This window comes from Budorcas taxicolor, chromosome 21 (assembly GCF_023091745.1).
Source record: "Budorcas taxicolor isolate Tak-1 chromosome 21, Takin1.1, whole genome shotgun sequence".
Classification (NCBI taxonomy): Eukaryota; Metazoa; Chordata; class Mammalia; order Artiodactyla; family Bovidae; genus Budorcas; species Budorcas taxicolor.
Window position 1 is genome coordinate 69,406,950 of NC_068930.1, and position 26,730 is coordinate 69,433,679.

The 26,730-nt window shown below is 53.1% G+C and overlaps 1 long non-coding RNA gene across 1 annotated transcript; it reads left to right on the plus strand.

The window, feature by feature from the left end:
• The first annotated feature begins 220 nt into the window (after positions 1-220).
• Positions 221-26,059, plus strand: LOC128067042 (uncharacterized). Its single transcript, XR_008201268.1, has 4 exons — positions 221-711; positions 1,108-1,241; positions 10,928-11,003; positions 25,932-26,059. It is a non-coding gene; the product is annotated as an uncharacterized LOC128067042 (long non-coding RNA).
• The last annotated feature ends 671 nt before the right edge of the window (positions 26,060-26,730 follow it).

Below are 26,730 nucleotides of genomic sequence, written 5' to 3' on the forward strand. Positions count from 1 at the left end.
CTGCAGGTCCCAGCCGGCCAGCCCCTCCTGCTCGCCCGGCCTCCCTGCCCGTCCCGTGGCTAAGTGCGCATGGTCGTCCTGGGCCCCCAGCCCTGAAGTTCAGGACTGAAGAGGGGGCCAGGGCAGCCGTGGCGTGTGTCCCCTTGGGCTCTGGCTCCACCGGGTCTCCCTCTTGAGCTGGGGGTCTGCGGGCTGGACCCCTCCCTCCAGGATTCCCTCCTCCTCCTGGGACTACATCCAGCTCCCCGCCCCCGCTTTGCGGGCGGGCACCTGCCCACTGCCAAGGGCCCCTGGCTGGGAACCTCCAGGGGATCTTCAGGCCTCACCTTTCCCAGCTGCCCACCCGGCTCCTCCTCTATCTGGCGGCTCCTCCTCTATCTGGCGGCTCCTCCTCTGGCTGCACCCCAGCCCCTGGCTCTGCTTGCCAGATCCGACCTGTGCGCCCTTCCCTGCGCCCCTTTCTCTGGGTTCAGGGCCCTCTGCGTCTCGGCCGTCCACTCTCTGCTTAACACGATGGTTTCCTCACTGAGCCCACACCTGTGGTTGCCTGCGTGCTGCCCAGCCCACCTCTCACCTGTGTGCCTTTTCCCTGTCTCCCCCAGTGCAAGAAGGCCTTCCCCCTCAGGGTGACTCAAGTTTCCAGTGGGTCTCCAGTGGCCAAGGCGCAAGCCCCCCAAAACCCGGCAGGCCACCTCCCCCTAGCATCCTCAGGTACCTCCTCCCGTGGGCCTGGCCTCTCAAGCTCTGAGTGACCCTGGGCTGCAGCCAGGCTTTTGCCCTGTCCTCTTCTCCCCACCCTAATCCCCCCAGACCCCCTTGCCATCACATCCTGCCAGGCCTGACTGTCCAAGCGCTGTGTCCTGGCGAGTCCCAGGCTCGGCGCCCCCGCCCCCCAGGCCTTGTGGCCCGTCTGGGCTGCTCCCTGGCTTGTCGCTTCCCACACCTCTTCCCGTCCTTGCCACCCCCAAGAGCCACCTCCCTCCACCAAAAACCATTCGGCAGGTGAGACCAGGCTCTCTGCCTTTTCTGGGTCTTATGTATGTGTGGCTTTTCTGGGGGGCTCGCCTTGCTGTCCTTCTAATGTCTGCCTGTTCCCCCCCAACCAAGGAGCCCCGGCGGCCCCGGATCGTGAACGCCTGGACGGAGGAGGTGGAGGAGCTGCCCTGGAGCAGCACGTCTTCTGGAGGGTCACCCGGCGTCTCGCGCCCACCTCGAGCCGCGATGCTGCTGCCTGGATTGGGGTGAGTTGCGTGCTTTTTTGAGACACCACGATTTCATCAGGCTTACTCAAACATGTCTCAGTTCGAGGAGGTCCACATGCAAACCTTGGGAGGGGGTCACTTCCAAGGGCAAGTTCTCTGCCACCCCGACCATGGGGCTGGGCGTTCTGGAAGCCGCCAGGAGCTGAGACCCTTCTGCACCAGCACGGTAAGTGGGGAGCATTCCCTCGGGTCTGGGCTCCTGAGAACCAGCGTGGGCCAGGCACACACATAGTAGGTCCTCACAGAGCTTTGCTGAGCATGGTAACAAAATGAATAGCAGGACATTTGCCCTCTGCCTAAAGCCCAGCTACTGGGCCCCTTTGGAGATGCAAAAACAGCTGTGCCTGTCCGCCTGGAGCTGGAAAGGCGTTTCTGCCCACATGCCATGGAAACGTCAGTGGCTGTGAGAATGCTGGGTTCTCCCGTGCGAGGCTTTGATAATGTCCTTTAATCAAACAGTGGTTTTTGAGGGAGTTCTTCCCTTGGCCTCGTCTCCTCGCCCCTGACATTGCAGCGGGATGGGAATGTTTTTGTGTGTTTAAATAAAATCAGTAATGGTGGAACACAAGAAAGCTGGGGTTACAGCTCTACGAGGCTCTCTGGGCCCAACACTTGTTTATGGGACCTTCATTTATTCAAGAAGCGTTAATGGAGCCTTGGGGGCCCAGGGGTGGGGCTCTTCTCCAGGGGCCTGAGGCCAGCTTTAGGACCAGAGGGTCTAGTTGGATGCCTGGGCGGGTCCCGTATGGTGATGTGGCCTGTGTGGCATCCAGGTCCAGTGGACAGGGGTGGGGGGCTCCCCCGAGGGCACCTAGCTTTCTGTGGTCGCAGCAGCGGAGCCCACGGCAGGGCTCCTGGAGGGGCCTTGGGGGGTGTTTTCACAGCCAGCAGCTCAGTGGAAGGTGGCTGGCTCTGTGCGCATGTCTGAGACGTTCGGGGTAGCCACTGGGGTGAATGAATGAAGGCACTTAAATGGCCGGGATGGCTTGGATGATGGGGTGAGAGTTGGCTCAACTCGCCTGCTGTTTATGGAGGCTCAAGTGGGCCCAGTCCTGTCCCTGTCCTGGTGCCTTGATGCTCCACACAGGGTTTCTGTGAGAGGAAACGGGGGCCACGTTGGAACTGGGGGCCCTGTCTTGGGGTGCGCCCGCCCTTATGAGCCCTGCAGCCCAGTGAGCAGAGGGGCTGGACCCCGGTACTCCCCAGGGGTCTCTGGTTTCCAGCAGCTTCTGTAAGGCTCTTGCATCAACCGGATTTGGGGGACAGCTCTTCCACAGTCCTGCCCTCCTGCCCTGAATGGGGAATGGGCTGGGGATGTTATTTTGAGCAGGCGAGAAGGGAAGAAGTATCCATACAGGGGGCTGACCCCTTTGTCCACTTGTTTCCACTCTCCAGAGAGGTTGCAGAGAGGTGGAGAGCGTGTGCCCAGGCCTGATTCCAGGGAGGGGGCACCAGGCGGGCTCCGCCCCTTGACATTTACTCCGAGGCTGGCATTTGCCACCTGCAAACGTGATGATGTGGAACGGAGCCCGGGAGGGGATCTTTACAAAGGGCAGGATCCGGGCTCCGGGATGTTGTATCCAGAGCTTACCAGAAAGATCTATGTGATTCGTCGGAACCAAATGCCCACGGTTCCTGGACGCCTCCCTCCTCAGGGATATCTCGGGAGCCCCCTCCAGGTGGGTGGGTTGGGCTGATGGGCAGAGTCAGGATGGAGGCTGATCCCCAGCCAGTCCTGGACTGTGCCAGCCCCCCACCCCCTTCTCCTCCTCGGTATTCAGGATGCCTCTCTTTGGGCTGTGTTGAATTTTAGAGGCTTTCGTGAATGCTCAGTCTCAGGCAAACACATATTTTGGATTTTGTGTGTCATTATGCAGAAAATTGGAGAAGGCGATGGCACCCCACTCCAGTGCTCTTGTCTGGAAAATCCCATGGACAGAGGAGCCTGGTGGGCTGCAGTCCATGGGGTCGCTAGGAGTCGGACTTGACTGAGCGACTTCACTTTCACTTTTCATTTTCATGCATTAGAGGAGGAAATGGCAACCCACTCCAGTGGTCTTGCCTGGAGAATCCCAGGGACGGGGGAGCCTGGTGGGCTACCGTCTCTGGGGTCACACAGAGTCGGACACGACTGAAGCGACTTAGCAGCAGCAGCATGCAGAAAATGGGGGCTTCCCCGATAGCTCAGTTGGTAAACAATCCTCCTGCAATGCAGGAGATCCTGGTTCGATTCCTGCATCAGGAAGATCCCCTGGAAAAGGAAGAGGCTACCCACTCCAGTATTCTGGCCTGGAGAATTACGGGGACCGTAGAGTCCATGGGGTTGCAAAGAATTGGACACTTTTCACGCAGAAAATAGAGTAATAGGTATAATAGGTCAAGTTCTTCATTTAAAGAAGTTGAAACGTAGCATCATCCATCTGCCATTGTCCAGTGTTGAAAGAAAGGATCATTTTCAGGAAAATTCTTTTTTGGTGGATTGGCCCATCCCTGAGCAGTAAGCGGTGAAAATGAGGCCCTAGCCAGCCAGCCAGACAGGTGGGAGGGGTTCCCTGGCCGTTTGTTGTGGTGCTGGGCCAGTCCTCAGGGCCGCCTCTAGCTGAATGCTTCCCGGTGCACGCAGGTATCAGGAAGAGATGGTGGTCTTGCTGGAAAGCTGGTCCTTGGGCCCCACCTGCTTCCCCCACGGTGGAGGGGGGGATGGGGAAGGGGGCTGAGAGCATCGCTGCGCCCCCGCGCGTCTGGAAAGGAAGAAAGTGCCCCCTTCCTCACCCTTCAGTCTCCCACCTGCACGTTGCTTGTGGGGCTGATGGCAGCTTTCAGGGCCCCTGACCTCGTGTCTCCTGACTCGTGACTCAAACCCCAAACGTATTTCTCCAAATAATGTAAAAAACTGGCAAGACTTAAGAGCAACGGGAGTCATGTGTTTCTTATTCATTCATTTACATGAAGGAACTTAAATGTGTTTTTTTTTTTTATGACCAATCTGACTTCCAGAAAGAAAAAAAATCACCCGTCTTTAATGAGCTTGCTAATGAATTTTTCCTTGAAAAGAGGAAGGCAGCTTTACACAGAAGGGGGTGTGGAGGGAAACAAATTAAGGCCCCAAAGGGTTAAAGGGCAGTGGACAATGTAGAAACCGCCATTGTGAGCTGAATCAGAAGGTCTGGGGTGCTGGGAGCATTTTCTTTTTAGAAGACTGACATTTAACAAGTTGCAAATAAGCCCCAAGAACTGGTTTGTTTTTCTATCTGCGGCTTTGAGCTCTGCCCCTTGTCCTAAAGAAGGACTTAAAGGAGTCTGACTAACTTGGTCTCCCATCCCCGGTTTGAACAGATGGAAAATTCTGGAAAAGAGTTAGTTACAGCTTTCCAAATGAGGCCATATGAAGCATGGGGTCCCCATGTTGAAAGGAAGAGAATGGTCTGTAGGGGAGAGTGGAGGCTTTCACTCTGGGGCAACCCCCCAGCAGTTCCAATGGGCAGCCCCAAGTCCCAGCTGCCTGCCTATGGCTTTGGGAAGCTGGGCCATTTTTTGTGGGGGTGTCTAAGGCAGGAGTTAAGCTGAGGTAGCGCCCTGTTATCGGCGTGGCATGAGTCAGTGTTTTGGGGCCAGGAGGGGAGAGAATGAAGGGACTCTTGGAAATCCACCGGGAGGAGGTCAGCCCCCTACAGTGTCCACTGCCAGGCACAGCCCCCACACCACAAGGAGCAGCAGCAGCAGGAGGGATCTCAAGGTCACTTGGATCCAGCAGAGGTCGAGGGTCCCCTCCTCAGTGCCCAGGCGACATGCTAGCAGTGCCCAAGAGGCTCATTTCTGAATGCCCACACATCCTCGAATTCCTCATGCCTTCCAGATTTTAGATACTTGGCCCCTTATCCCTGCCTTTGGGGAACTCACCGAGGGCCTTGGCAGTCGTGAGGGGCCTGCGGGCAGAGCAGGTGCGGGGCGGCCGAGGCCGGGGCAGGCCCCAACTTGGGAAGGGTGTATGTGTGTGTGTGTGTGTGTGTGTGTGTGTGTGTGAGAGAGAGAGAAGAATTAATTAAGGGAGAGGAGAGTGGTGGAGGATATAGTCATGACTCTCCTAATTGCTCTCCAATTTCTTTGGGCTTCAACAAAAATCCAGATGGAGGGCTCTTAAGTCCTCCTTCCTGGGAGTCGGGGGGCCGGGGTGGCGGGGGAGGAAGGCTGCCCACCACCTTCTGCCGGGCGTCTCTTTGCAGAGTGAATAGGGTCTTTGGCAGGGGTTTAAGGAGGGGACTTAGCCTGGGAGCTCCCAGGGCGGTGCAGATGGAGACAAAGGCCTCGCAGAAGGAATGTGGGGAGCCCCCCACGGAGAACAGCCACCTGGGGATAATTGGGAGGCCCAGCGCAGATGAGTTTTCCCAGGTTCTGTGAATACATTCTCTCAATAGAAGGTGCCCTTTCTTCACATGAAAAGAGGAAACCTCAATTACCTCCCCCTGAAACTGTGTGCGTGTGCGTGTGTTCCCTCCGGGGGCTGCGGCAGGGCCCCTCGCCCTTGTGTGCATGGCGGGGGCTCCGAGGCGCATAGACGAGAGGCCGTACAAAGCATGTCCAACCAGCCGCCCCGGCGGTGCGACCCCAGACCAGCCCGGACTCCCCCGACCCGGGCCTTTCTCTTTGCGAGTTTCTCAGGAGGGGGAAGCAGAGTCGCCCTGCCTGTAAACAAGAATCTGATCAAACCGGGCCCAATGCCCGAGAAACAGCCGAAGGAGACAGAAGTCCAGGGTGGAAAGTTGGGGAGGAGGCTGGTCGGTGGGGGGGCAGAGACTGACCACACGTCTGTGCTGGCCGTGCAGACTCACAGCCGTGCTGGTCCTTCCAGCTCTTTCCCCGGGCTGTTCTGTGGAGCGGGGGATCAAGTCATTCCTTCGGGTTAGGAAACTGGGGCTTCTGTGGCTCCAAGATCCGTGGGGCTGATGCTTGCACTTAGGAAAGGTGAGAGAGGCGGGCAGTCAGCAGGGGGCTCAGGGTCGGGGCCACCCTGAGCAAGGGGACCCTCTGAGCTGGAGAGGATCTAGTTGGCAGCCTCACTGCCCCCAACTGTCCCGAGGACTCAGGCCCTTCTGGAGGAACCCAGGGCAGAGTCCCTGCCACAGGATGAAAGCGTCCTGGTTCTGAGTCTCTGCTGGTGCCTTTGTGGCTGCTGGCTTCTGGGCCTCAGTTTCCCCATCTGTAAATTGAGGCAGGGATGTCGGCACTAGAAAGACAAGGGCTCTTTCACCAGAGGAGGGGATGGGGGTCCCCCAGTGTTCAAATTGGGCCCCCACTGGCCTCCTGGCTGGGGGCAGGGACCCCCTCCTACTCAGGCCTGGTCAGTCAGAGGAGAGAGTCCAGATTGGGCACTTTGGGTGCCCCAGGGTCAGGCAGCAGGTCTGCATTGGTCCTCTGGGGACCTGGTTCCAGCCTGTGCTCAGCTCCCACTGTGACTATGACCTTGGTCCCCAGTGGGCCTCAGTTTTCCTTGCTACGAAATGGGGGCAGTGCAGGATCACGGTCACCTTAGGGTCCGTGGGGCCCTGGGTTCCTTCCAGCTGCTCGGGGGTTTGTTTGCTGAGTCTTGAGAGTCAGCGGGCTGGAGATCACTGGTCTTCCATCTCTCCACCCTCTTTTACTTCCAAGACAAGGAAAGCAGAGACCCGAGGGAGCCGGGTGTGAAGCCCACCGCCCGTGGCCAGGCAGCAGGGTTCACAGTCATCAGCCAGTCCCCTCGGTCAGCTCTTTGTGAACACAGATCCTAATAAGGCTCGTGGCCCAGAGCAGCTCAGTGGACTATTCTTCCACGCAGGTGGGCTGCCAGCCAAGCCTGGAACACCTTTCTGGGCCGTGTAATGAGCCTGGCCCGTGGCTGCGGTCCCAGGAGGGTGTGCCAGGCCGCACCCTCCCCTGCGGCTCGCCCCGGGGCCTTTTGGTCACAAGACCTTCTGCGGCACCTCTGTGGGTGCCCTGGCCCGCTCCGTGGAGAACTTCCTGAAAAAGCCATCAGGCAGAGAGGCAAAGTTCTGGAAAAGCGATCAGCCGCCTGCCCCGGCTGCCCGTCCTAGACTCAGTTTTGCAAACATCTCTAGCTGTCTCTGTGCTTCCGTGCAAGGTAGTAAAGAGCGCACAAACCTGCGGCCAGGCCTGCACCCGGTGATTACCACGGTGGGCTACAGCCTTTGTTTGCTGACCTTGGTTGCTACAATACCTGCGAGCTGAAATGAGGGATCGGGAAATTGCCAGCTTCAATTAGACCGGCAGCCTGCCTTCCCAAGTGCGTCTGCCACTCTATCCATTAACGGTAAACATACGCCAAATAGGCCCTAATTCTCTCTAATTGCCCACTCCTGAAGCAAAGAGTGAAATTCCAGGAAGAGGCGTATGTAAACAGCCCCCATCCCCCGGCCAACTGAAATTAGAGGACTGATGGGGGCCGGCGAGAGGTTGGTGGTGGTGGGGGGGACGTGATTTCAAAAGCTGTCCCAATTACCTCTCCTATTTTCATAAATGAGCCCGCAATGTTCAGGGCCCTGGCCTTCACAAAGGTACAGGAAATGAGGTCCGCCAAGAGCTTGCATCTGTTGGGGAAAGTTGTGAGGGGGTGGTCTCTCCTCAACAAGTAGGAGGGTGAGGCTGATGACTGTTTGGATAAACTGCGGGCTTCTATTTCTGAGAATCACCATTTTATGAAAAATCGTCCTTTCCATCTTTCCCCTGCACTCAACACCCACAAATGATATATATATTTTTCAATTTCAATACAGTATTTATTGTATAGAAGAAAAGTAGATTAATTAGTAAATAGTAAAAGGTTTGGGGGGAGAAATACATTACAGTAGGAAAAATTCTTTAAAAATTTTATTTCTTTAAATCTATTTTTTAATCGGAGGGAAATTGCTTTACGGTGTTGTGTTGGCTACAGTGTTGCATCTGCCCTACAACACAAGTCAAGTCAGTCATATATATATACACACACACACACATATATAATTATGACTGATCCACAAACGATTTGTACCAGACACCAGATCAAGGAGGTCCCATTTGCCCCTAAAATAGAGGAACTTTAAAAAATCTTGAGAGGCAGTATACGGGTAGCTGATTCATGATGTTGAACAGCAGAGACTAACGCAACATTGTAAAGCAGATATCCTCCAATTAAAAAAAATATATCCTATGATAAACCGTAGTGGAAAATAATATTAAGAAAAGAACTAAATGTGTGTATCACTTTGCTGCGCCACAGGAAGTAGCAATGTTGCTAATCAACCATACTTCAGTAAAAAGAAAAAGAAAGAAAACATTTCCTGAGAAGCAGAGCTAGGGTTTTCTAACCCTCGTAAGCCCCAGAGGATGATTTTGGAGTAGTTAGCAGGGCTTCCTGTGTGCATCGTGAGCACAGCACGTGCGTTTATGAGGTCTCTGATCAGTTGCTTGCGACAATTGTTCCTCTGGACCCTAGAAGGAAGCTTGTGTTTTCCTTTGGTTCCAGACACTGACTCATCTCTGCAGTGTCTTCGTCTGTCATGACTGCAGCCCAGCACCGCAGTGCTAATCCATCACCACGGTCGCAGGGCTGGGACACACACGGAGCTCAGAAACCAAGGCATGACTTTGCCGGGGCAATGTCCTTAGTCGCAGCCTGGGGGTCTGCGCGAAAGTTGATTATGAGCAACCAGGAAGCTCTGAGGGCTCCCACGGTCCCTGGGGACAGAAGCAGGTAAAAAACCCAGGTGCCCTGAGCTGCTTCTGATTTCCTCAGTCCTGTTAAAAGACACCAAAGAGAAACAAACTGGAAAGACATAGCAAAGCCCTTTCCTACCTCTTTGTCCTGTGGGAAAGGGCGGTGACTGTGGTCTTGCCGTGTGTTCCGGGTCTACAGCCCGGTCGTCCTCTTAGGACCATGGTGATGATGACAGGGTCACCCCTGGGTGCTCATGGGTCTCTGGGGAAGGGCTGGAAACTCTCCCGGAGTGATGGGTCCGCAATACGGCCCAGAGCGCCCTTAGATAACCGGTCTACCCTGGTCACCCATGGGCTGATGACTGCTTGATTAACTCTGGTTTTTAAAAAAGACTTCCTGTTTCTTGCTTATAAAATCAACCAGTTAGGGGAATAGAGTGTTTGGGAAGCTCAAGGTCAGGGGAGGAATTCTTAGGAGGCTTGGGAGCAAGAGGTGAGCCCCCTGGGGCCCTGGCCAAGTCTCGGGCACCCCAGTGAGTGAACCATGGGCAAGGGGGTTGAAGTACCCAAATGGCTTAAGTCAGGGCAGGGGGCTTGGAGAGGACCTCTTCCTTCCTTGGGTTTCCTTGGAGGGCTACTGGGCTCTCCTTGTTCTTTCTTCCTTTTCTCAAGTTTTTATTTCTCATTCTTGCCTTGATTTGGCTGCCTCCTCATCTCAGTCATCAGATAAAAGAATTAACAGGGACCTACTGTATAGCCCAAGGGAACTCTATTGAATACCCTGTGATAACCTCTCATGGAAAAGAATCTGAAAAAGAATAGATAAATGTATTTGCATCACTGAGTCACTTTGCTATATGCTTGAAACTAACACAACATTGTAAACATCAACTATGCCTCAGTATAAAATAAAAAATTAAAAAAAGAAAAACACACCAAACCTCCCTCAGTCATCACAGACCACCTGTTGGGCACACTTACCTACCAGAGCCTCTTAGGTATATGTTCAACGTCAACTCCTTTAAAATATTTTTAGAAAATGACTGACCTTTTTTTTCTTTTCCTGAGCAGTTTTAGATTTATAGAAAAAGTAAGTGGCGAGTACAGTTCATGCTCGTCACCTGCCCTCCCACCCCCGTTTCCCCCGAGGTCAACATCTGGCGTCAGTGTGCGGCACTTGTCGCCATTGACGAGCTGACCTTGATAACATAGCTGTTAACTGAAATTCATGGTTTCTATTGTTCTTTGTATCCTACAGTCGGTGGGTTTTGACAGATGTATCGTGACACGTGTCTATCACTGCTCAGCTCGTTCTTTTTAAACTTTAAGGCAAATACTTGATGTCAGAGATTTGACATGCCTGGTCAGGGCTTTTTATATGGGGCTGGTGAAAACGCGTCGGTAATTGTTCAGGTGAAGCCGTTTGTCCAGGCAGCCCTGTCCCTTCATCTTCCATCTCATGGTTTTAGGACACGCTGCTCATTCAGGACCCCACGACCCTGGCGTGGTCCACAGCATACTTTCCTAGTCTCAGCCAGGGCCTGCTGCCCTCGCCCTTCATCATGCACGCACTACCCTGCACACGCTAGCCCTGGCTCAGCTGTGCCCTGCAGCGCCCTTCTTCCTGGCGGAGTGCACTTCCAGGAAGCCGTCTGTGCAGCCTTTGAGTGTGTCTAGCTGCAGCTGTCACTCATGCAGTGACCCGAGCCTTTGGGTTCCGTGAAACAGGGTCTAGCATCACGGTGGCACCAACCCACCCCGAGGGCCCTGGGGTCAGGAGCCATGTCCACGCCAGCCCCTGTCAGCTCCAGATGTACCTGGAGCTGGGAGAGGGGGAACTTGGCAGGTGAGAGCACTCGTGAGTGTGTGTAAAGAGAAGAGAAAGGCTTGATTTCATCAGTTCCACTCTTGAAGTTGGGGCGTCTCTGCTTCGGTTGGGTGAGATTCTCTTTGAGTGACCCAGTGCTTTCTCATTCCAGCCGAAGCCATCATCTGGAATCCTCCGTGGTCCAGGACCTCGAACCCGCCACCCCAGCACCCTCTAGCTCCATAATCGTAAGTTGTTGGGGTGTAGGGGCCACATCTGAGGCTGGTCACCGAGGGAGGCGGGCTGCCACCCCAACAGCCTCGTGGGGAGGGATGGGTGAGCACTGGTCGGAGGTCCCCGCCCAGAAAGGGGTGCCCAGGGAGCCGAGCTGAGTGTGGACCTCGGGGGCTCGCGTTCAGAGGTGCACCCCCACCCTCCTCACGGCACCTCTGTGGCAAAGGGATGCTACAGGTGGTCTCAAGTGCCAGACCCCCACAGAATTCCTCCTCTTTCACAAAGGAAGTGAATGGCCCTTTCATGACTGAGCCTCACTTTGGCTCTTGTGTGGCAGGGCAAACTAGGATGGAAGTGGCCTAGCTGGGGGGCCCTTCGACGGGCCAAGGAGAAAATGCAGGCAGTGGCACCAGCCTCTGAAGCCATCTCCGAGCTCCAATAATCTTCGCTTGCCTCTCCCCTTCAAATGTCCAAATGGACAGACTTTCTGTCTTCAAAGCTTCCGGCCAAACCTCTTCAAGCTTTTTATTGTTTGGGACTGGGACGCTTAGCAATAGTGATGGGTAGTTCCTTTTTTATTTGCCTTGAAAGGCGAAAATATATTTTTGTGTGTGTGACTATAGACAAAGCCGTCTGCTTTCAGATGAACTCTGTGTCCGTCGTCTCCCACCAGGGAGGTTGTGTATACCATGTGTGCCTCTGTGTACTGTTGGGTCTTGAAACAGGTTTCTCACAGGGATGACCATTCAGAGGGGTCCTTGGGGAAGCGCCTGCCGCACCAATGGGCCTGGGGAGTCTGACCCCTGTTTGTGTCGGGTGTGGGCCCCCGGGGGGGGGGGGGGCGTCTGCTGCACTCACGTGTGTTCTGCCTGTGCCTGCATCTGCCATGCTTACGTGTCAAGGACTGTGGGTTTTGTGCACCTTGGTGCTCAACTGGGTGAGAGGGGGTGGGAGGTCAGAGATACTGTGAATGCCCTACTGTTCTGGTGGGAAGTCGTTTTGCTGGGCTCTGTTACCTGATCCAAAGAAGCGAGTGGATGGATAAATGAATGCAGGCGTGAAAGAATGAACAAACAAGTAAATAATGTAAAGAAGTATACCCTGAAGGAGATCCAGCTGGATACATAGGAGATCAATAGATAAGTCGATGAAGCAGGGAAGCAGTATGTAAATAGGGCCATGCAGAAACCAGTATCCAGTTATCCTGGACTAAGGCACATGAGCAATTCAAATATGTAGCACCTATCGTTCGTCCATAAGGGAAGAAAAACCTACATGACAGAAAGAAGGAATAAGGAGTCTGGATGTGTAAGCCAGCGGTGAGGCTGGGATGGTGGGGCCCGTCAAAGTGAAAAGATGGCAGAGAGGGTACCAGGGATTGACAGTGGCAAGGAAAATGGAAAGATGCAAATTAATACGTAAAAAATAAGGTAACTTTTAAAATTAGGGGGTGAGAAAAACACTCCCCATAAGGAGGACTATGTCAGGTTATTATAAGCCAAGCATTAGGATTAATCCAAATATGTGCCCTTGGCAGCAGAAAAAAAAAGAGAAAACACCAGGGGAAGAGCTCAAAGAACAGTTAAAAGTGAAAAATGACCCAGGGGACCAGAGATGAGATTTAACTTTAACCCAAAGTTTTCTAATTCTGGGTGCACATACATAAAGACTGAAATGAAAGAAAGTCAAAAAAAAGAGAAAAAAGTGAAGGGACGAATGAGTGAGCAGTGGGCATACCTGAATCCTGAAGGGAGCATGGCAGAAAGGGCTTTGAGTCATCCAGTCCTATGAGCTGACGTCTGTTCCATGAAGGGATGAAAAAAGAGAATAACATATCTAAATAAAAATCTAGAAATGTGGAAGAAAAAGTAACGGGTGTGAAATCCAGAAAAATATTAGTGGGTGAGCAGATCAACACACAGAGGAAGGCAGAGGAGTTGAGTAATAGACGGTCACGAATCGAGGGTTGTGGTTAGTCCGACCCTGAAAGCCACAGGACTATCAAAATATAATAAATATCTCAGTAAACAAGTGAGCGAGCATCTAAAGAGACAGAGACGGCGTGGAGTGAGGGGGAGGGGAGGCTGTGGTCACACCAAAGCTCCAGGAAAATGAGAGAAGACAAGTGAGAAAAAGTGAGAACGGAGGAAATGTGGAAAGTTGCAACGAAAGAGAATAAAAGAAGGTGATAAATGAGTAGATCCTTGGAAGCAGGCGAGGCTAAGAATCCAAACCGTGGATCAATATGGGTCAAAATCTGAACAGACGCTCGATTAGTAGAGGAGTTAATACCTAATAAAAAGAAAAAAAAAAACAGGAGGGAAGACTGGCATCAGTGAATGAATGAAGGAAAGCCAGAAGGAACAAGTGACTGAGAGGCGGGGCTGAAGGGCCCGGGGATGCTGTTTGCAGGTGACGTTAGGCTCCATCAGGTCGTGGCACCTGAGCTCCAAAGAATGCGAGAAAGAGAGAGAGTAAAGGCAAGAAATGGTGAAACTGAAAATGGGAAAGAAATGACAAGTCAGAAGTCAGATTAGAGATGCGAAAAGAAAAAGTAATAACTAATAGATAGATAAATGCATATATAAGACAGAGTTGTTCTAGGAATAAGAATGGGAGGGGACGTGAACCATGCGCATGGATGGATCCACATCTGGGCTTCTGAGATGGGTCACCACCCACCCAACCAGGAGGCAGGTCAGAGCCAAAATACGTAAGGGAGAACCTCAGAGAGGCCAGGGCGGGGAGGATCCATTGCTTGTAGATTATCATGTATCCAGTCAGGTACCCTGCCATCTAGAAGTGTAAAAACAATTCCCAAAGAGAAAGAAAGCCTGAATGGGTGCATGAATGCATGAGAGAAAAAATTTGCAGTGATCAATGAAGCTGATGTTGCAAGGGGTGTTAGGGTGCAGCCATTTCCTGGTGTCCAATCTCCAAGAGAAAGAAAGGCAGTAAGAAAAAAGCCTGAAAGACTGGTAGAAAAGAACAATTAATTAAGATGGGAGGGAAAAAAATAAAAAGTTTTTATAAAGAAGTAAAAAAAGATAATAAGTATGTCAGTGAAGTCTGTGAGAGGGGACTGGTTTAGCACAGATTATCCACATTCATTCAGATCTCCGGCCCCAAAGTTGGTAAATAGTAAAAAGAACGATAGGGTTAATAAAAGCCTGCAGGGATAAACACACGCGTTCCACGAGACGGCGTGGAATGAGTTTGAAAAATTGAGGGGGAGGCGGGGAGAAAGAAAGGTATGGGAGAAGAAATGGAAATAGATGGATGGAAGAGAGAAAGGCACGTCCTGGATAAGTGCTTAAGAAACATATTATTCATTTAATATAAAAACTAGTACAAGCTGAAGTTCATCAGAAAGAAAGAATAAATAAGGGGGTGGCTGTGTGAATGAATGAATGAGGAAGGGGACTTTGATGAATTAGCCTCTGCACCTGAGGCTCTTGAGAATAAAAGAATACCAAAAGAGCCAGTGAGGATGGAGGAGGGGCATAGGCAATTATGACAAGAAGGATATTAGCAATAAAAGTATATTGAATGAATAAATAAATATGTACATAAATTACGAGAGACAGGGCCATGCTAGAACAAAAAAAATGAGAAGGCACCATGCAGCAGGAATTGTGAGTGATTCAAAACTGGGCTCCTGAGAGAATTAAATAAGTCCTCCCGCAAATCACCAGTACAAGGAGTTAACGAACCAAAGGGGCCCTACATGGACCGGTGCTGAGAAGCCTCCAGGAACCACAAATGATAGTTAATCCAATTCTGTGCACCTGAGGTCCATAAATAAAAGAGTAAATATTGAAATAGAAGGGTGAGAGAATGAATGAATGGACCCACGAATGACTGAATCAGTAATGGGAATGCCTGAGACGGCCCATGGGATCGTCACTCATCTCACCCAAGACACCTGAGGTTCCTAAGAGTAAAAGAGAAGCTGAGAAAGAAACGAGGCAAAAGGGAAACTTAAGTGAAAGAGAAAGGTGGGGGGCCCAGCAGAAAGGCAGTGAAGATGTGGGTGTGTCGGAGAGAAGGGTCTGTTAGGATTAGGGGTGAGGTGTTCATCAACCCTAATGATGGATAAGGTCACCCAGTCCCCTCTTCTAAGGCAAAGGAGGATGGAGAGATTAAAAAAGAAGAAGCAAAAAAAAGAGAGAGAAAGGAAAGACAGTAAACCAACCACCAAAGTGATAAATGGTTCGTTAAGAGAGGTTGTCTGAACAGGAATTATAATTAGTTTACATACTACTCCTTAAATAGATAAATGCATTACACCTTTCCGAGAATAAATGAAAAATAGAGCAAATACCCAGCCCCAAGACAAGGCTGCACCTCCAGCCTTTTATTATCTTTATATCATAAAATATAGGCAATGGAGGTCCATAAATAAAAGAATAAATAGCAAAATCTAAAAGGTGACTAGTGGCGAGGAAGAAAGATTGCCAAGGCAAGTAAGCACATGGGCCGATGATGGTTGTTTTGCAGGTGGAGTTTTGACCGCTCTCATGATTTCGCAGGATAAGCCAGGATGAGGATGAAAGGAAGGGCAAATGCGAGATGGCATGAGTGGATGAATGAGATGGTGTTGCTTGGACCAGGGGTGTTGCCTGTGGGATCCTGACTCATCCTTCTTCACCTGAGTTTGTAAGAATGAAGGAATGAAAGGAAGCGTGAGAGAAATAAGAAAGCAGAAGTGGAAATAATGTATAAACAAATAAGGGAGACCTTCATGAACCAAAGGCTGTGACTGAAGTCATGCTGTTGAAGTCAGTAGTGAATGAGTGGAAGAAATGGCTGCATGGAAGGAAGGGAGGAAAGAAGGCGAAGGAAGAAGGGAAATGAAGGGAGAGCGGGGGGAAGCCTTCCTGTCTAGGGCCTCTGGGTCCCCAGCAGCTGGGTGGAGTGGGTGGCCCTTGGCATGCGGGGTGCTTGTGGCGTGCACTTCCGGCGGGGAGGGGCTGGCCCGGGGGGACCCTTGCCTGGAGTGCCACCGTCACGTCCTGGCTGTGGGGCCATTTCACCTCGTTGCTCTCGTTCTGTTTTCCCCGTGTGTAGACGTGGAATGGCACCGGCTCCCTGCTTGGGTGGATCGTGGGGGCAAATGCTGCCCTGCCTGTTGGCAGTGCCCCGTCTAGAGCCCCGGAGAGGCAGAAGGGCTCGGGCCCCAGGAGCCTGCAGAAGGTTGCGGGAACAGGGGGTGTTGGGCCAGGTGGGTGTCCTGGCCCCTCCCTGGGCCTGGGTCACCTGTGGGGGAGGCTTTTCCCGCCAGGGGGCAGCAGAGGGTCAGGGAGCAAGGGGCCCTGGGTAGAGCGTTGTCCTGGTAGGGGTGCCCCCTGCCTCCGGGCCCGCTGCGCTGTCCTGGGGCGGGGTGGGGGCCCCCCTCACCTCCAGGACCTGTGCAAGGGAGAGGCGGGTGGGAAGGGGGCCAGCATGGCCTCATCACAGAAACCTTGTTCCCACAGCTTTCTGAAACATGTCCGGGAGCCCTCCAGCTGGGTCTTCCGTGTGTGGGCTGCTGTCCCTTCCCAACTCGGGGTGTCCTGGGGCAGGTGCATCTCAGCCCAGGGTTGGCAGAAGTGGTCCCAGGACCCTGCCCCCTTCCCCCTGGCATCCCCGGAGCCCGTTTCAAGGCCTTGCTACCTTCTCAATTGTTTTGCGATGTACTCTCTGTATTTCGGCAAAAAAAAAAAAAAAAAAAAAAATGGCCTTTGCATGGTGTGTTGTTGAACGCCTCTTCTCTCCTCCCGCCCTGCCCCCGCCCTGCCCCTCGCTGGGGCTGTTTGTACTGATCATTTTGAATCCCAGGGACACCCTGGTTCTGTGTAGTCCCTTTTTCTCTGTATTGGTAGGATTTGTGCACCTGTGTGTGGTGTGCCTGTGTCTGTCTATCAATCCAAGGATCAAAGTCCCTCTCGACTTCTCGATTCCAGTCTGGGACATTAAAAAAAAAAAAAAAAAATTGGATTCCTAACCAGTGCCCTGAACGTGAGGAGCCCACTTGGCTGGACCCAGGATTCGTGGCTGGGAGCACGGGGAGCCCTGGGGGTGGAATCTGGTGGAGGTGGGGCTGGAGCGTTGCCTGGTGGGTGGGGCTGAGGGGCTGATTACCCTGCTAGGAGTGACTCTGGGCCCTGGGTGGGGACAGGGAGTGGTCGGGGTGGGATGGAGTCGGTGGGTCTAGTCCAGCCCAGCAATGCCCCAGGCATGCTTGGATGTCAGGTGGCAGGGAGGCAGAGAAGCAGGAGCCGCAGCTACAGACAGGGTGCAGGGAGGGAGCCAGGGGCCCGGGGCCAACCTCTGCGCTCTTAGCGCGGGCCCTGAGTGGACACAGGTGGTCTTTAGGAGAGGAGGACACGGAGTCACGTGTCAGGAGCTACCCTTCCCTGCCTCCAGTGCCACGTGTCCGGGCCACGTGAGCAGGGCTTCATGGGCCCGAGGTGGTGCTGGGGCTTCAGGGCTCTGCTCTCTTCTGTTTTGGAATCTGGGGGCCCGGGTTCTGCCTGAAGCCTGGGGTGGGGGGTGGCGCACTTCTTAACTCCAAAGACAGCTACTCAGAGAAGGGTCCCCAAAGAGCCCTCCAACCAGCCCAGGCATCATCGCATGGGCTGGAGTGGGGGTCAGGGGAGCTTGGGGCAGGAAGAGCCTGGGAGGGTCTTTTTGAAGAACCCGAGTGTGGTTGTTTTAAAAGGCAGCTGAGGGTTAGAAGATGGAGAAAGTGTTAGGTGTAGAATGGGAGGGGATCATAGCCCAGTTTGCAGAGGAGATGGGCAGGAACAGAAGCAGACTCCTAAGGAGAGGGGCCTTCTCCCGGGGACCAAGGGGCTGTCCAGGGTCACGTGGGTGGAAATAGGCAGGTGGGGGAATGTCCCGGGGGGAGGGTGGGTTGGGATTGGATGAGTTCTGTCCTAGGAATGCTGGGGGCCTGAGGGTCCCTGGGTCAGGGTTTCTGAAGGTCTCCAGTTCTGGGACGCTGGGTTTCAGCCCAGGACTCCCAGGGCCGCAGAAGCCAGGGGTGGAAGTTCCACGTGGGCCCTTGTCTGGTTCTGTCCGTGCCCGACCCACGAGGTCCAAGGTTGGGTTTCAGCGCTCCTCTCTGATCACGGCCTGTCTCAAGTGTGTGCTTCTTCTTTCCCTTTCCAAAGAAAGAACAAATCTTGTCTGTTGACTTTGACCTTTTCAGGCACCCCTTGCACAAATCCTTCCCTTGATGGTACCAGGAGCTACAAGTCTCCTTGGATTTCTGTATGACTCCCAACTCAGGGAGGTTGGCCTTGGGGCTGGCCTGCCAGAGGGTGGAGGGCGGAGGCTGGGTCTCTCGGGCAGATGGGCCAGAGGCCCTGTTGTGATCTTGACTGTAAATGGTGTGGATAGCACATGACTCGGAGCAGATCACCCATCATTTGACATATCACTCATCTTTATTTCTCCCCTTCAGATTCTGTTTATAAGCACACTATTTTTTTAATAGACATCTAATTTTTTAAAATGAGCATCCATTTTTTAAACCTAATTGCTATTCTTCACCACATACACTTTTTTTTTTTAAATTTTTGCATCCCACCTTTTCCATATTCCGCTGTCAACATTTTTCTTTCTTCCATATACTTCATCACCTCACTGGCTGCCTTGTGTCTCACTGAGTGGCCGTGTCAGTCATTCACCACATTAACCTGCAATTATCACTCTTGCTATGCATAATTCATCTTTTTTAATGTTACAAATTATGCCACAGCTAATAACTTAGCACACCCCCCTTTTTCATTCTTATGAACTATTTTCCCACACCTGGAAGTGATCTTTGCTTTGTGGTATGTCAATTTCTCCTGCTAGGCTGTGAACCCTTGAGGGCAAGGAGCTTGTTGCATTGATCTTTGTATCTCTAATGCCTGAAATGTTGTAGATATAAATGTTAGATGAGAGGATAGAAGGATGGATGAAAGTGTGAGTGAGTGCCTGGTTGGCTGTTGGAGGAGAGGATGGGAGAATGGATGAATAAATTGGAGTGGTGAATGAACAAATGAATTTCTGGTGTTGAGTTTCTTGAGGAAAGGCCAGGAATTTTTGTACTAATTTCAGAAGGCTTGTAGCATTTTATGATGTCTAGTGATGTTTTAGCATTTTGTTAAGATGTTGCTAATTTATCTCTGTTAAAAAGTGTTTTTCTGTCATTTTAACTTGCACTGCTTTGATGACTAATGACGGTTGAACATTTTACTGTGTTTGTTAAAAAAAATTACATCTTCTGTGAACTGTTTGTCCAAGTCCGCTGGGTCATGGCTTTGTGGTAAGACTGGCCAAGGGTGGAATGAGGGTCCTTGGGAGGTAGTGAGCCCTTCATCTCTGGGGTCATTCAAGGGACAGGACAGGCAGATACTCGATGAGGGTAGCTTCAAGGAGATTCAATTAGTAGGAGTGGGGTTGGCCTAGATGACCCTTCAGGTCTCTTTGACTCTTCCTGGAAACTGCACATTGGGATGATATTCTCCCTTTGGCAGCCCAGTGACATTTAAAGCTGCCTCTCCTGGGTGGGCTTGTGCATTTATGATTTATAAACTCTCAACTCACCCTCTGTAACGCTTGTGGTGCAAGAATCTCTTTGACCCTCCAAGGTCCAGACAACCTTGCTGCCATCTTGAATGTTACTTAAGTGGTGGCCTTCCTGCCTCCACCCCCTGCCCCCATTTCACTTTGAGGAAGACACCACTTGCCACCTCTCAGGGCAATCAGCTGAGGCAATCTGCTGCCCTTCATGTTCCTAGTGCCCTCTGATGTGTGAGCCATTGTCCCGCTGGCCTCCATGGTGGTCTTTGGGGTTTAATTAAGTATTTCAGATCAGGTCAGATAGTGAATCTGCCTTCAGAAATGGGACAACTCAATTCCACAAGCCAAAGAGTAGAATGGCCCCCATATTCTCCTTGAGCTTCTTCCCTCATGGTCCACCCCAGGGGTGGCCAGGTCTCAGAAATCATCATGGCCATTTGGGAAGGGCACGTGACCCAAGAAGGCTTGCCCCTGCTTTCCAGAATACCCTCTGCTTGCAGCCGAGGACCGTGTCTTCCCACCGACCGTCTACTATAGCACTGAGCGCTGTTTGCCCATGTCAGATTTCTCACCCACATGTTTGGGAGGCCAGTGATGATTCCTAGCATTACTTGGATCCATCCATCCATCCATCCATCCATCCATCCATCTATCCATTGCATTTGGCCTCTCGACCTGGTGCTTTGGCCTTTCCCTTTCCTGAAAGCAAACCTTTTCCTTGTGGGCAGGCTGTGTAGCGCCATGGGCTGTGGTTATGAAGTGAACGCCCTTACTTGTGGCTTCTTCCTCCGGGGTCACTGCTCTGAGCATGTCCCAGCTGGATGTCGTCTGCCACATCACCCACATGGCTTCCTTCCCCATGGTGCGTTCCCATGCATCACACACTGCGAGGGATCCAGGGCCCGGGGGCCCAGGGTGGCCCCCGTCCCCACCCGGGAGTGGAGATGTCCCCCCCCAGGCCACCTTGCCTGGTGCATGGTCCCTGCCATGAGCTTTGCCTTCAGCCTCTCCGCTTCCTCTACCAGATGACAGCGGTTGTAACTCATCCTTTCATCCCTTCATTCACTCCACTCCCAGCCCGCAAACATTCGAAAAGGTCAGCTGGTGCTATACTAGAGGTGGGTCACAAGGTTGCATTGCGACACCCCCTCTCGAAAGAAAAGATGAGTGTGTTTGCTGGGGGCTAGTCACAAGGTGGGATCCTTGATTCAGCGTGCCCACCCCTCGGCCAAAGTTCTGTTGAAATTTTGATTGCCCTCTCCAACTTCGTTCCTCTGCAAACTGGGTTGATTAGTAATCAGCAAGCTGTGTTCCCTGGGTGCTCAGAAATCATAGCCCAGAGTCTCAAGAGGCCAGAATGATAGCTGGAGTGGGGATGGGGGGGATCTGAAACAAACAGCTGATTCTGGCCGTGAGCAGGATTTCGAGTCATTAGGACATCCTCATCTTGCACAAAGGGCGAGTTTCAGAGTCCTTCCTGTCCCTTGGAGATTGGTTCATTCTGGGCTCTATTGAGAGAAAACTGGGGGTTTGGATGGTGAGGGTCATGCCCCACCGTGAGGTCTGCACAGAACAATCTATTGGCACAACAGGGCATCCGGGCTGCCTGACGCTTGGCAAACCTGGGATGTATCCATGATCCAGGTTCCCAGCCAGGTGGGGCTTCCCACCATAGATCTTGGGGGCTCTCCTGGGAAGTCTGCGTTTGACTTACTGCCTTGGACAGTGGGTATAGTGGACAAAGCCAGGACCCTGGAGCTGGACAAGCATGTGGTTTAGACTCACGGGCACGGCCGAGTTCTGGCTGCTGGGCAGAACACGGCGCTCGCCTCTCAGGGCTGTTGTGCGCATCTGCTGTAACCGAGGTTTTGAACTGTGACCCTGTAGGGTGGTGCGCGTGCCCCCGGGAGTAGGCGGCGGGTGGCGGGGTGACAGGCCGGGAGGGGCAGCCTGATTGGGACAGCTCAGTGGGCAGTCTTTCTAGCAAGCACACAGCGGGTATTATGGGCTCGAATGCTGAATTCGTATGGCATTTGAAAGGTAGGTAGGGGTAATTTTGGGGTTAGGGTTAGGCTGGGGAATGGGGATCGCTCTGGGCAATGCCCCGGCCCCCTGGGGTACGCGTTCGCACCCACCTGTGGAACAGGTTGTATCTTGCCTACCACTGTGTCTGGCCTGTGGGCGGCACTTACCCTCCACAAGTGACCCCTCCCAGCAGGATCCTCCCTGCAAAATATTAGGCACCGGTTGTCAAAGACACTACGCCCCCATCCCCCAACCCCCCACCGCCCAATGTCCCCTCTCCCCCTTCTCAACATTTGGGCTCACGTGTCCGCTGCCTGGGCGCCTAACACAGTACCAGGCCAGTGGTAGGGGTCGCCTCCCATTTCTGCTGGAAGGATGGATGAGTAGATGGCCGAATAACGATTGTACCCCAGTGTAAGCAGCGACTGCATATAACCTTGACTAAGAGATTGTCCTCCGCTCCTGATTAACCTGTTAACCAGTGACTGTATCTTATGGACCTTTGTGTGATATATGTTGTTCAGAAACCAGGACTCTGGTTTCAGATGTCACTTGGTGGAACTTTCGCTGTCCGATGAACAAGTCGATGTTTTGTGTTAGAAACGAGAATCTGGCTGATGTGTAACTGTGCACGGTCGGTCAAGGCACTTCTCTGGGACCATCGGTCTTCTTTTGGTCTCCTTTTGTCTAAGCCGTGGGTCACCGGAAAGCTTACCTCACAGGGTTGTTGTGAGAGCTCAGGGTTGGGTGAACTTTAACAGCATTCATTAAATGCTGGCCGTCACTGAAAGTGATCATGTGTTGGGGGCTGTCTGGAAGGGAGCAGGGAAGCTTTTGCTAGTTCTAAATGAATAAAAAGTTGGTCTTGGCCTTATAATAAGATTGTATTTCCGACAGTCACTGGGACGCGTGAGACAGAGGTCAAGCAGCCTGAGAGTGTTCAGTGACGCAGGTCCAGAGTAAATATTGCCTCAGTTAATGAGTGATGGCTTTTCTCCTTCCTTGGAGGCTCCTTTCTTCTCCCCACCTCCCACCCTGGGCAGCTGTTTGTCACGCGCAGGTGACTGTTCCTGCCAGGTCTGTGGAGGGACTTTTGTGAGTCCCCCAAGGGTATTTGTTAGCGGGGAGGAGCAAGGACCATTTAGAGAGAGCCCAAGGAAGGGTTTCTGGGTAACATCTTAGGGACTAAAACTCCCTCTTCTGCCATTTAGGGAAAAGGCTCCTGCTTGTTTGACATGCGGGCCCATTTAACAGATGAGCGAGTCGTGTCCAAGCCAGGATTGAACAGTCCTCCATGAAAAGCCAGAGGGTGCTCTCTCAACTCAGTCAAAGCAAACCCTCCCAGTTCCACGGCTGGTCTCTGCCAGCCCAAATGTGCCCCAGGGTGTCCCTGTCCCCACCACATGCCTAGCAGTGCCCGTGTGGAGCTTCATTGGGACCTGGAAACTTGGCCAAATTAGATATTGCCCCTCTTCCTGCTTAGGAGACATCCCCTTGGGGTCATTGTGGATCCAGGGGTCTCCACGAGTGCACGGAATTCCTTTCCTGGCCCTTGTCTCACATGTGGAGAGCGGGGTTCTGCAGAACACCCCCAGATTCCATTCCAGGTGGGCTGGAGTCGGGGGTCTCCTCTGGCCCCTCCCCCTGCAGAAGCCTCCCTGACCCCTCATTTGGCCTCTGGCTTTCACAGCCTCAGTGGGCTGTGTCCACACGTGGCCACCCTGTGTCCTTGAGAACTTTTCTGAAGCTTCCGAGGGGATCCACGGGTAGAGACAGGTGGCTAGGGCCCTCCTCCCAGGGGACTGTGAGTCTGTGTGTAGGTGTCTGCTCCTGGACGGTCCTCGGGCCTGTGTGCCCAGGGGTGAGGAGTGTTTTCAGGGCCTCATCCTCCTGAGCAGGGAAGGCCTGGGTCCCTGTCTCCAGAGGGCGGGGAGAAAGCTGAGGCTCAGTGAGGGTTAGGGTTTCGAGTCAGGGTCAGGGTCCTCAGTGAGGGTTAGGGTTTCGAGTCAGGGTCGGGGTCCTCAATGAGGGTTAGGGTTTCGAGTCAGGGTCGGGGTCCTCAGTGAGGGTTAGGGTTTCGAGTCAGGGTCGGGGTCCTCAGTGAGGGCTAGGGTTTCAGGTCAGGGTCGGGGTCCTCAGTGAGGGCTAGGGTTTCAGGTCAGGGTCGGGGTCCTCAGTGAGGGTTAGGGTTTCGGGTCAGGGTCGGGGTCCTCAGTGAGGGCTAGGGTTTCGGGTCAGGGTCGGGGTCCTCAGTGAGGGCTCGGGTTTCCGGTCAGGGTCGGGGTCCTCAGTGAGGGCTAGGGTTTCCGGTCAGGGTCGGGGTCCTCAGAACCCCCTCCCTGACTCTGAGACTTAGACCCCTGACCCTGATGGTCCTGCTGCCTGTGTAGTAGGCGCTTAATAGATGCTCATTGATGGGCGAGCGGGGTTTTAGTGGATGTGAAAAGCTGAACTGACTGTTGGCTGATGGACACGTTGACTCTGCATGCATCTCTGTAAGAGGAAAGAGGGTGTTTCTTGGCAAAGACTCTCCAGGGCAGACCCTGAGGGTCTCTGTCTGAAGTGGGGGCTCACCCTGGGTAAGCTTCTGGATGCAAATAGCTGTCTTCTGACTGTTTCTGGAAATGTTTATATCTAGAATAAAACTTTATGTGGGCTAAAAAATGTACTCCTATGTTCTGTGGTCCAAGTGATTTTTAAAAAATGTTGTTGGCATGTAGTTGACACACAATATTGTGTTATTTTCTTCTGTACAGCAAAGTGACTTGGTGTTACATATATATTCTGTTTTCATATTCTTTCCCACTATATTGTATCACAGGATATTGAATTTGGTTCCTTGTGTTACGCAGTAGGTGGTCCAGGCAATGTTGCTAATGCGGCGTTTGGCAGGTCCCCAGTGGCAGAGGTGTTCTGGCCACCCCCTTGCCCGCTCTGGGTCTCAGGAGCCCTCGCTCTTGGGGAGGGGAGGTCTTTGACCTGAGAAGTCTTTATCCTCACCATTGGTGACCAACCACCTTCGCCTGTAAGGTACATGCCTGGTCGGAGATGCTGCCTGGTCACCCAGCAAATGAGGGGGGATTGGATCCCAGACCTTAATTCCTTTCTTTCACTCTCTCTTGTCTCCCCAAGCTGGGGCTCTGGGGGGATGGGGCTCTTACCCATTGGAGTTCTGGGTGTGGCAGCAGCATTTGCCAGTGCAGTGGCCTTGAGGGGTTACTTGAACCACCCCAAGCCTGGTTCCCCTCTCTGTAGAATGGGTACATAATGGCAGTGTCTGCTCAGGGCCTGCTGGCTAACCTGTCTCGATGGGCCCTGTACACTGGTCCCGAGAATCAAGGTCTGACGTTCAAAGCTATCTAAGCACCTATATGTGTGTGGCCTGGATGGGTTTGTTCACCTGTAATCTGAAAATAGTCACATCTACCTGGCGTGGTTATTGTCGGGTTCGAGGAGGTTGTTTATGTGAAAATCAGTGCTTTGTTACCTGGCCTCCTGTTTGAGGTTGGCCACAGCGCCCTGCAGCCTGTGGGTCCTAATCACAGAAACCCTGTGCTTTCTGGAACTATGGTGGCCCCAGAAACTGCTGGGCAGAATGGAGGGTGTCAGGGGAGCACCCGGCCAGCCTAGGGGACTCAGTGAGGAACAGGAAGCTTTGCTCTTCAATACAGAGATGTAACAGGTTCAGAGGGGAGGGGACTGAGGTCCAGGTAGGCACAATCAGGGAGAATTTTCAGAAACTCCCAAAGGAGGAGTAGGTTTCCAGGTGGCTCAGATGGTAAAGAATCTGCCTGCAGTGCAGGAGAACCGGGCTTAATCCCTGGGTCAGGAAGATCCCCTGGAGAAGAGCATGGCAACCCACTCCAGTATTCTTGCCTGGAGAATCCCATGGACAGAGGAACCTGGCAGGCTACAGTCCATGAGTTTGCAAAGAGTCGGACACGACTGAGTGCCTGACACTTTCTCTTTCAGAGGGGGAGGAAGCTGGTAGTTTAGAAAATGCCCTGGTCTAATTGGTAATGGCTAAGACAGGAGAGCTGGGGTGGTTTCTCCGAAGGCCAAGATTTCTAGATTTCAGTTGGTTAGGTGAGGACCATCGGAGTTACTGATGCAGGAGCGTGCGATGCTTCTGGAAATTAGAGGAGGAAGAGACCAGGGAGGGGGTGATGTGAAGGGTGCCAGGTGGAGGGCAGGAGCTGGTGGCTGGGTGCTCCCCTCTCCCTGTGTGGTCCAGGCCCCGAGCATCCCTTCTCCTAAATGTGTCTGCCCCTTGCCTGCTGCCTGCCTGTGTGCATAAGAACTCTTGTCAGCCTGTGAGCCCGGGAGCGGATGGCCTTCATCTGCGCCTATGTCTCTCTCAGCCTCCGCAGCCACAGGGGACACCTGCACGCGTTCCCACGGGACAGGCTGGACCCAAAGACTCTGGACCTGGGCCGACCCCCCTGTGCAGAGGGGCGTGTCCTCCCCGCCTCCCCTCCCTCTGACTGATGGACTTCACTGATCTGAGTGTCAGACACGCGGGCCGGACCCCCTCCCCGCCCCTCACGAACCCTGAGACTTGGGAGAGCGCCGGGCCTCGCTGTCCACATCTGAGAAATGGGCTCGGACACCTACCTCACAGGGCTGTTGTGAGGAGCCTGTGCCAGGGTCGGAAAGCACCCTCCCCCGGTGGCGGGGGTGGGGCTTGGCACGGCCCATTGTGCTCTCAATAAATACGTTTCTTGTCTTAACAAAAACAGCGATGGATGTGCTACTAATCTGAGGAGGGGTGAACGTTGGGATGCTGTCTGGCTGGGGGCCTCCCGTCACCTTGGGCCCATGTGATGGGGGAATGGGGGAGCCAGCTCGGGTCCCGGGAAGCCACCTGTCCCCTGCCCGTCGGGCACTCAGGGGCGATGGGAGGCCCAGAAGCAAAGCTGGCCTGCTGGGCTCCTGAGGCAGATGCATGTTGGGATGAACTAACCTGGGCTGGTCCCCTTCTTCTGCTGGTTTAAAGATGCCAGGTTTCTTTCTAGAAAGGCATGTAGACAGGAGATGGAGGTGCCACTCCAGGGCTGTGACTCTTCCTCCCATTTCTCACACACCCCCAGGGCCCTGGCAGGGGGCCTGGTAGAACAGTCGTAATGCTTAAACCAATGGTGAGTGGACTGCCATGCGGTC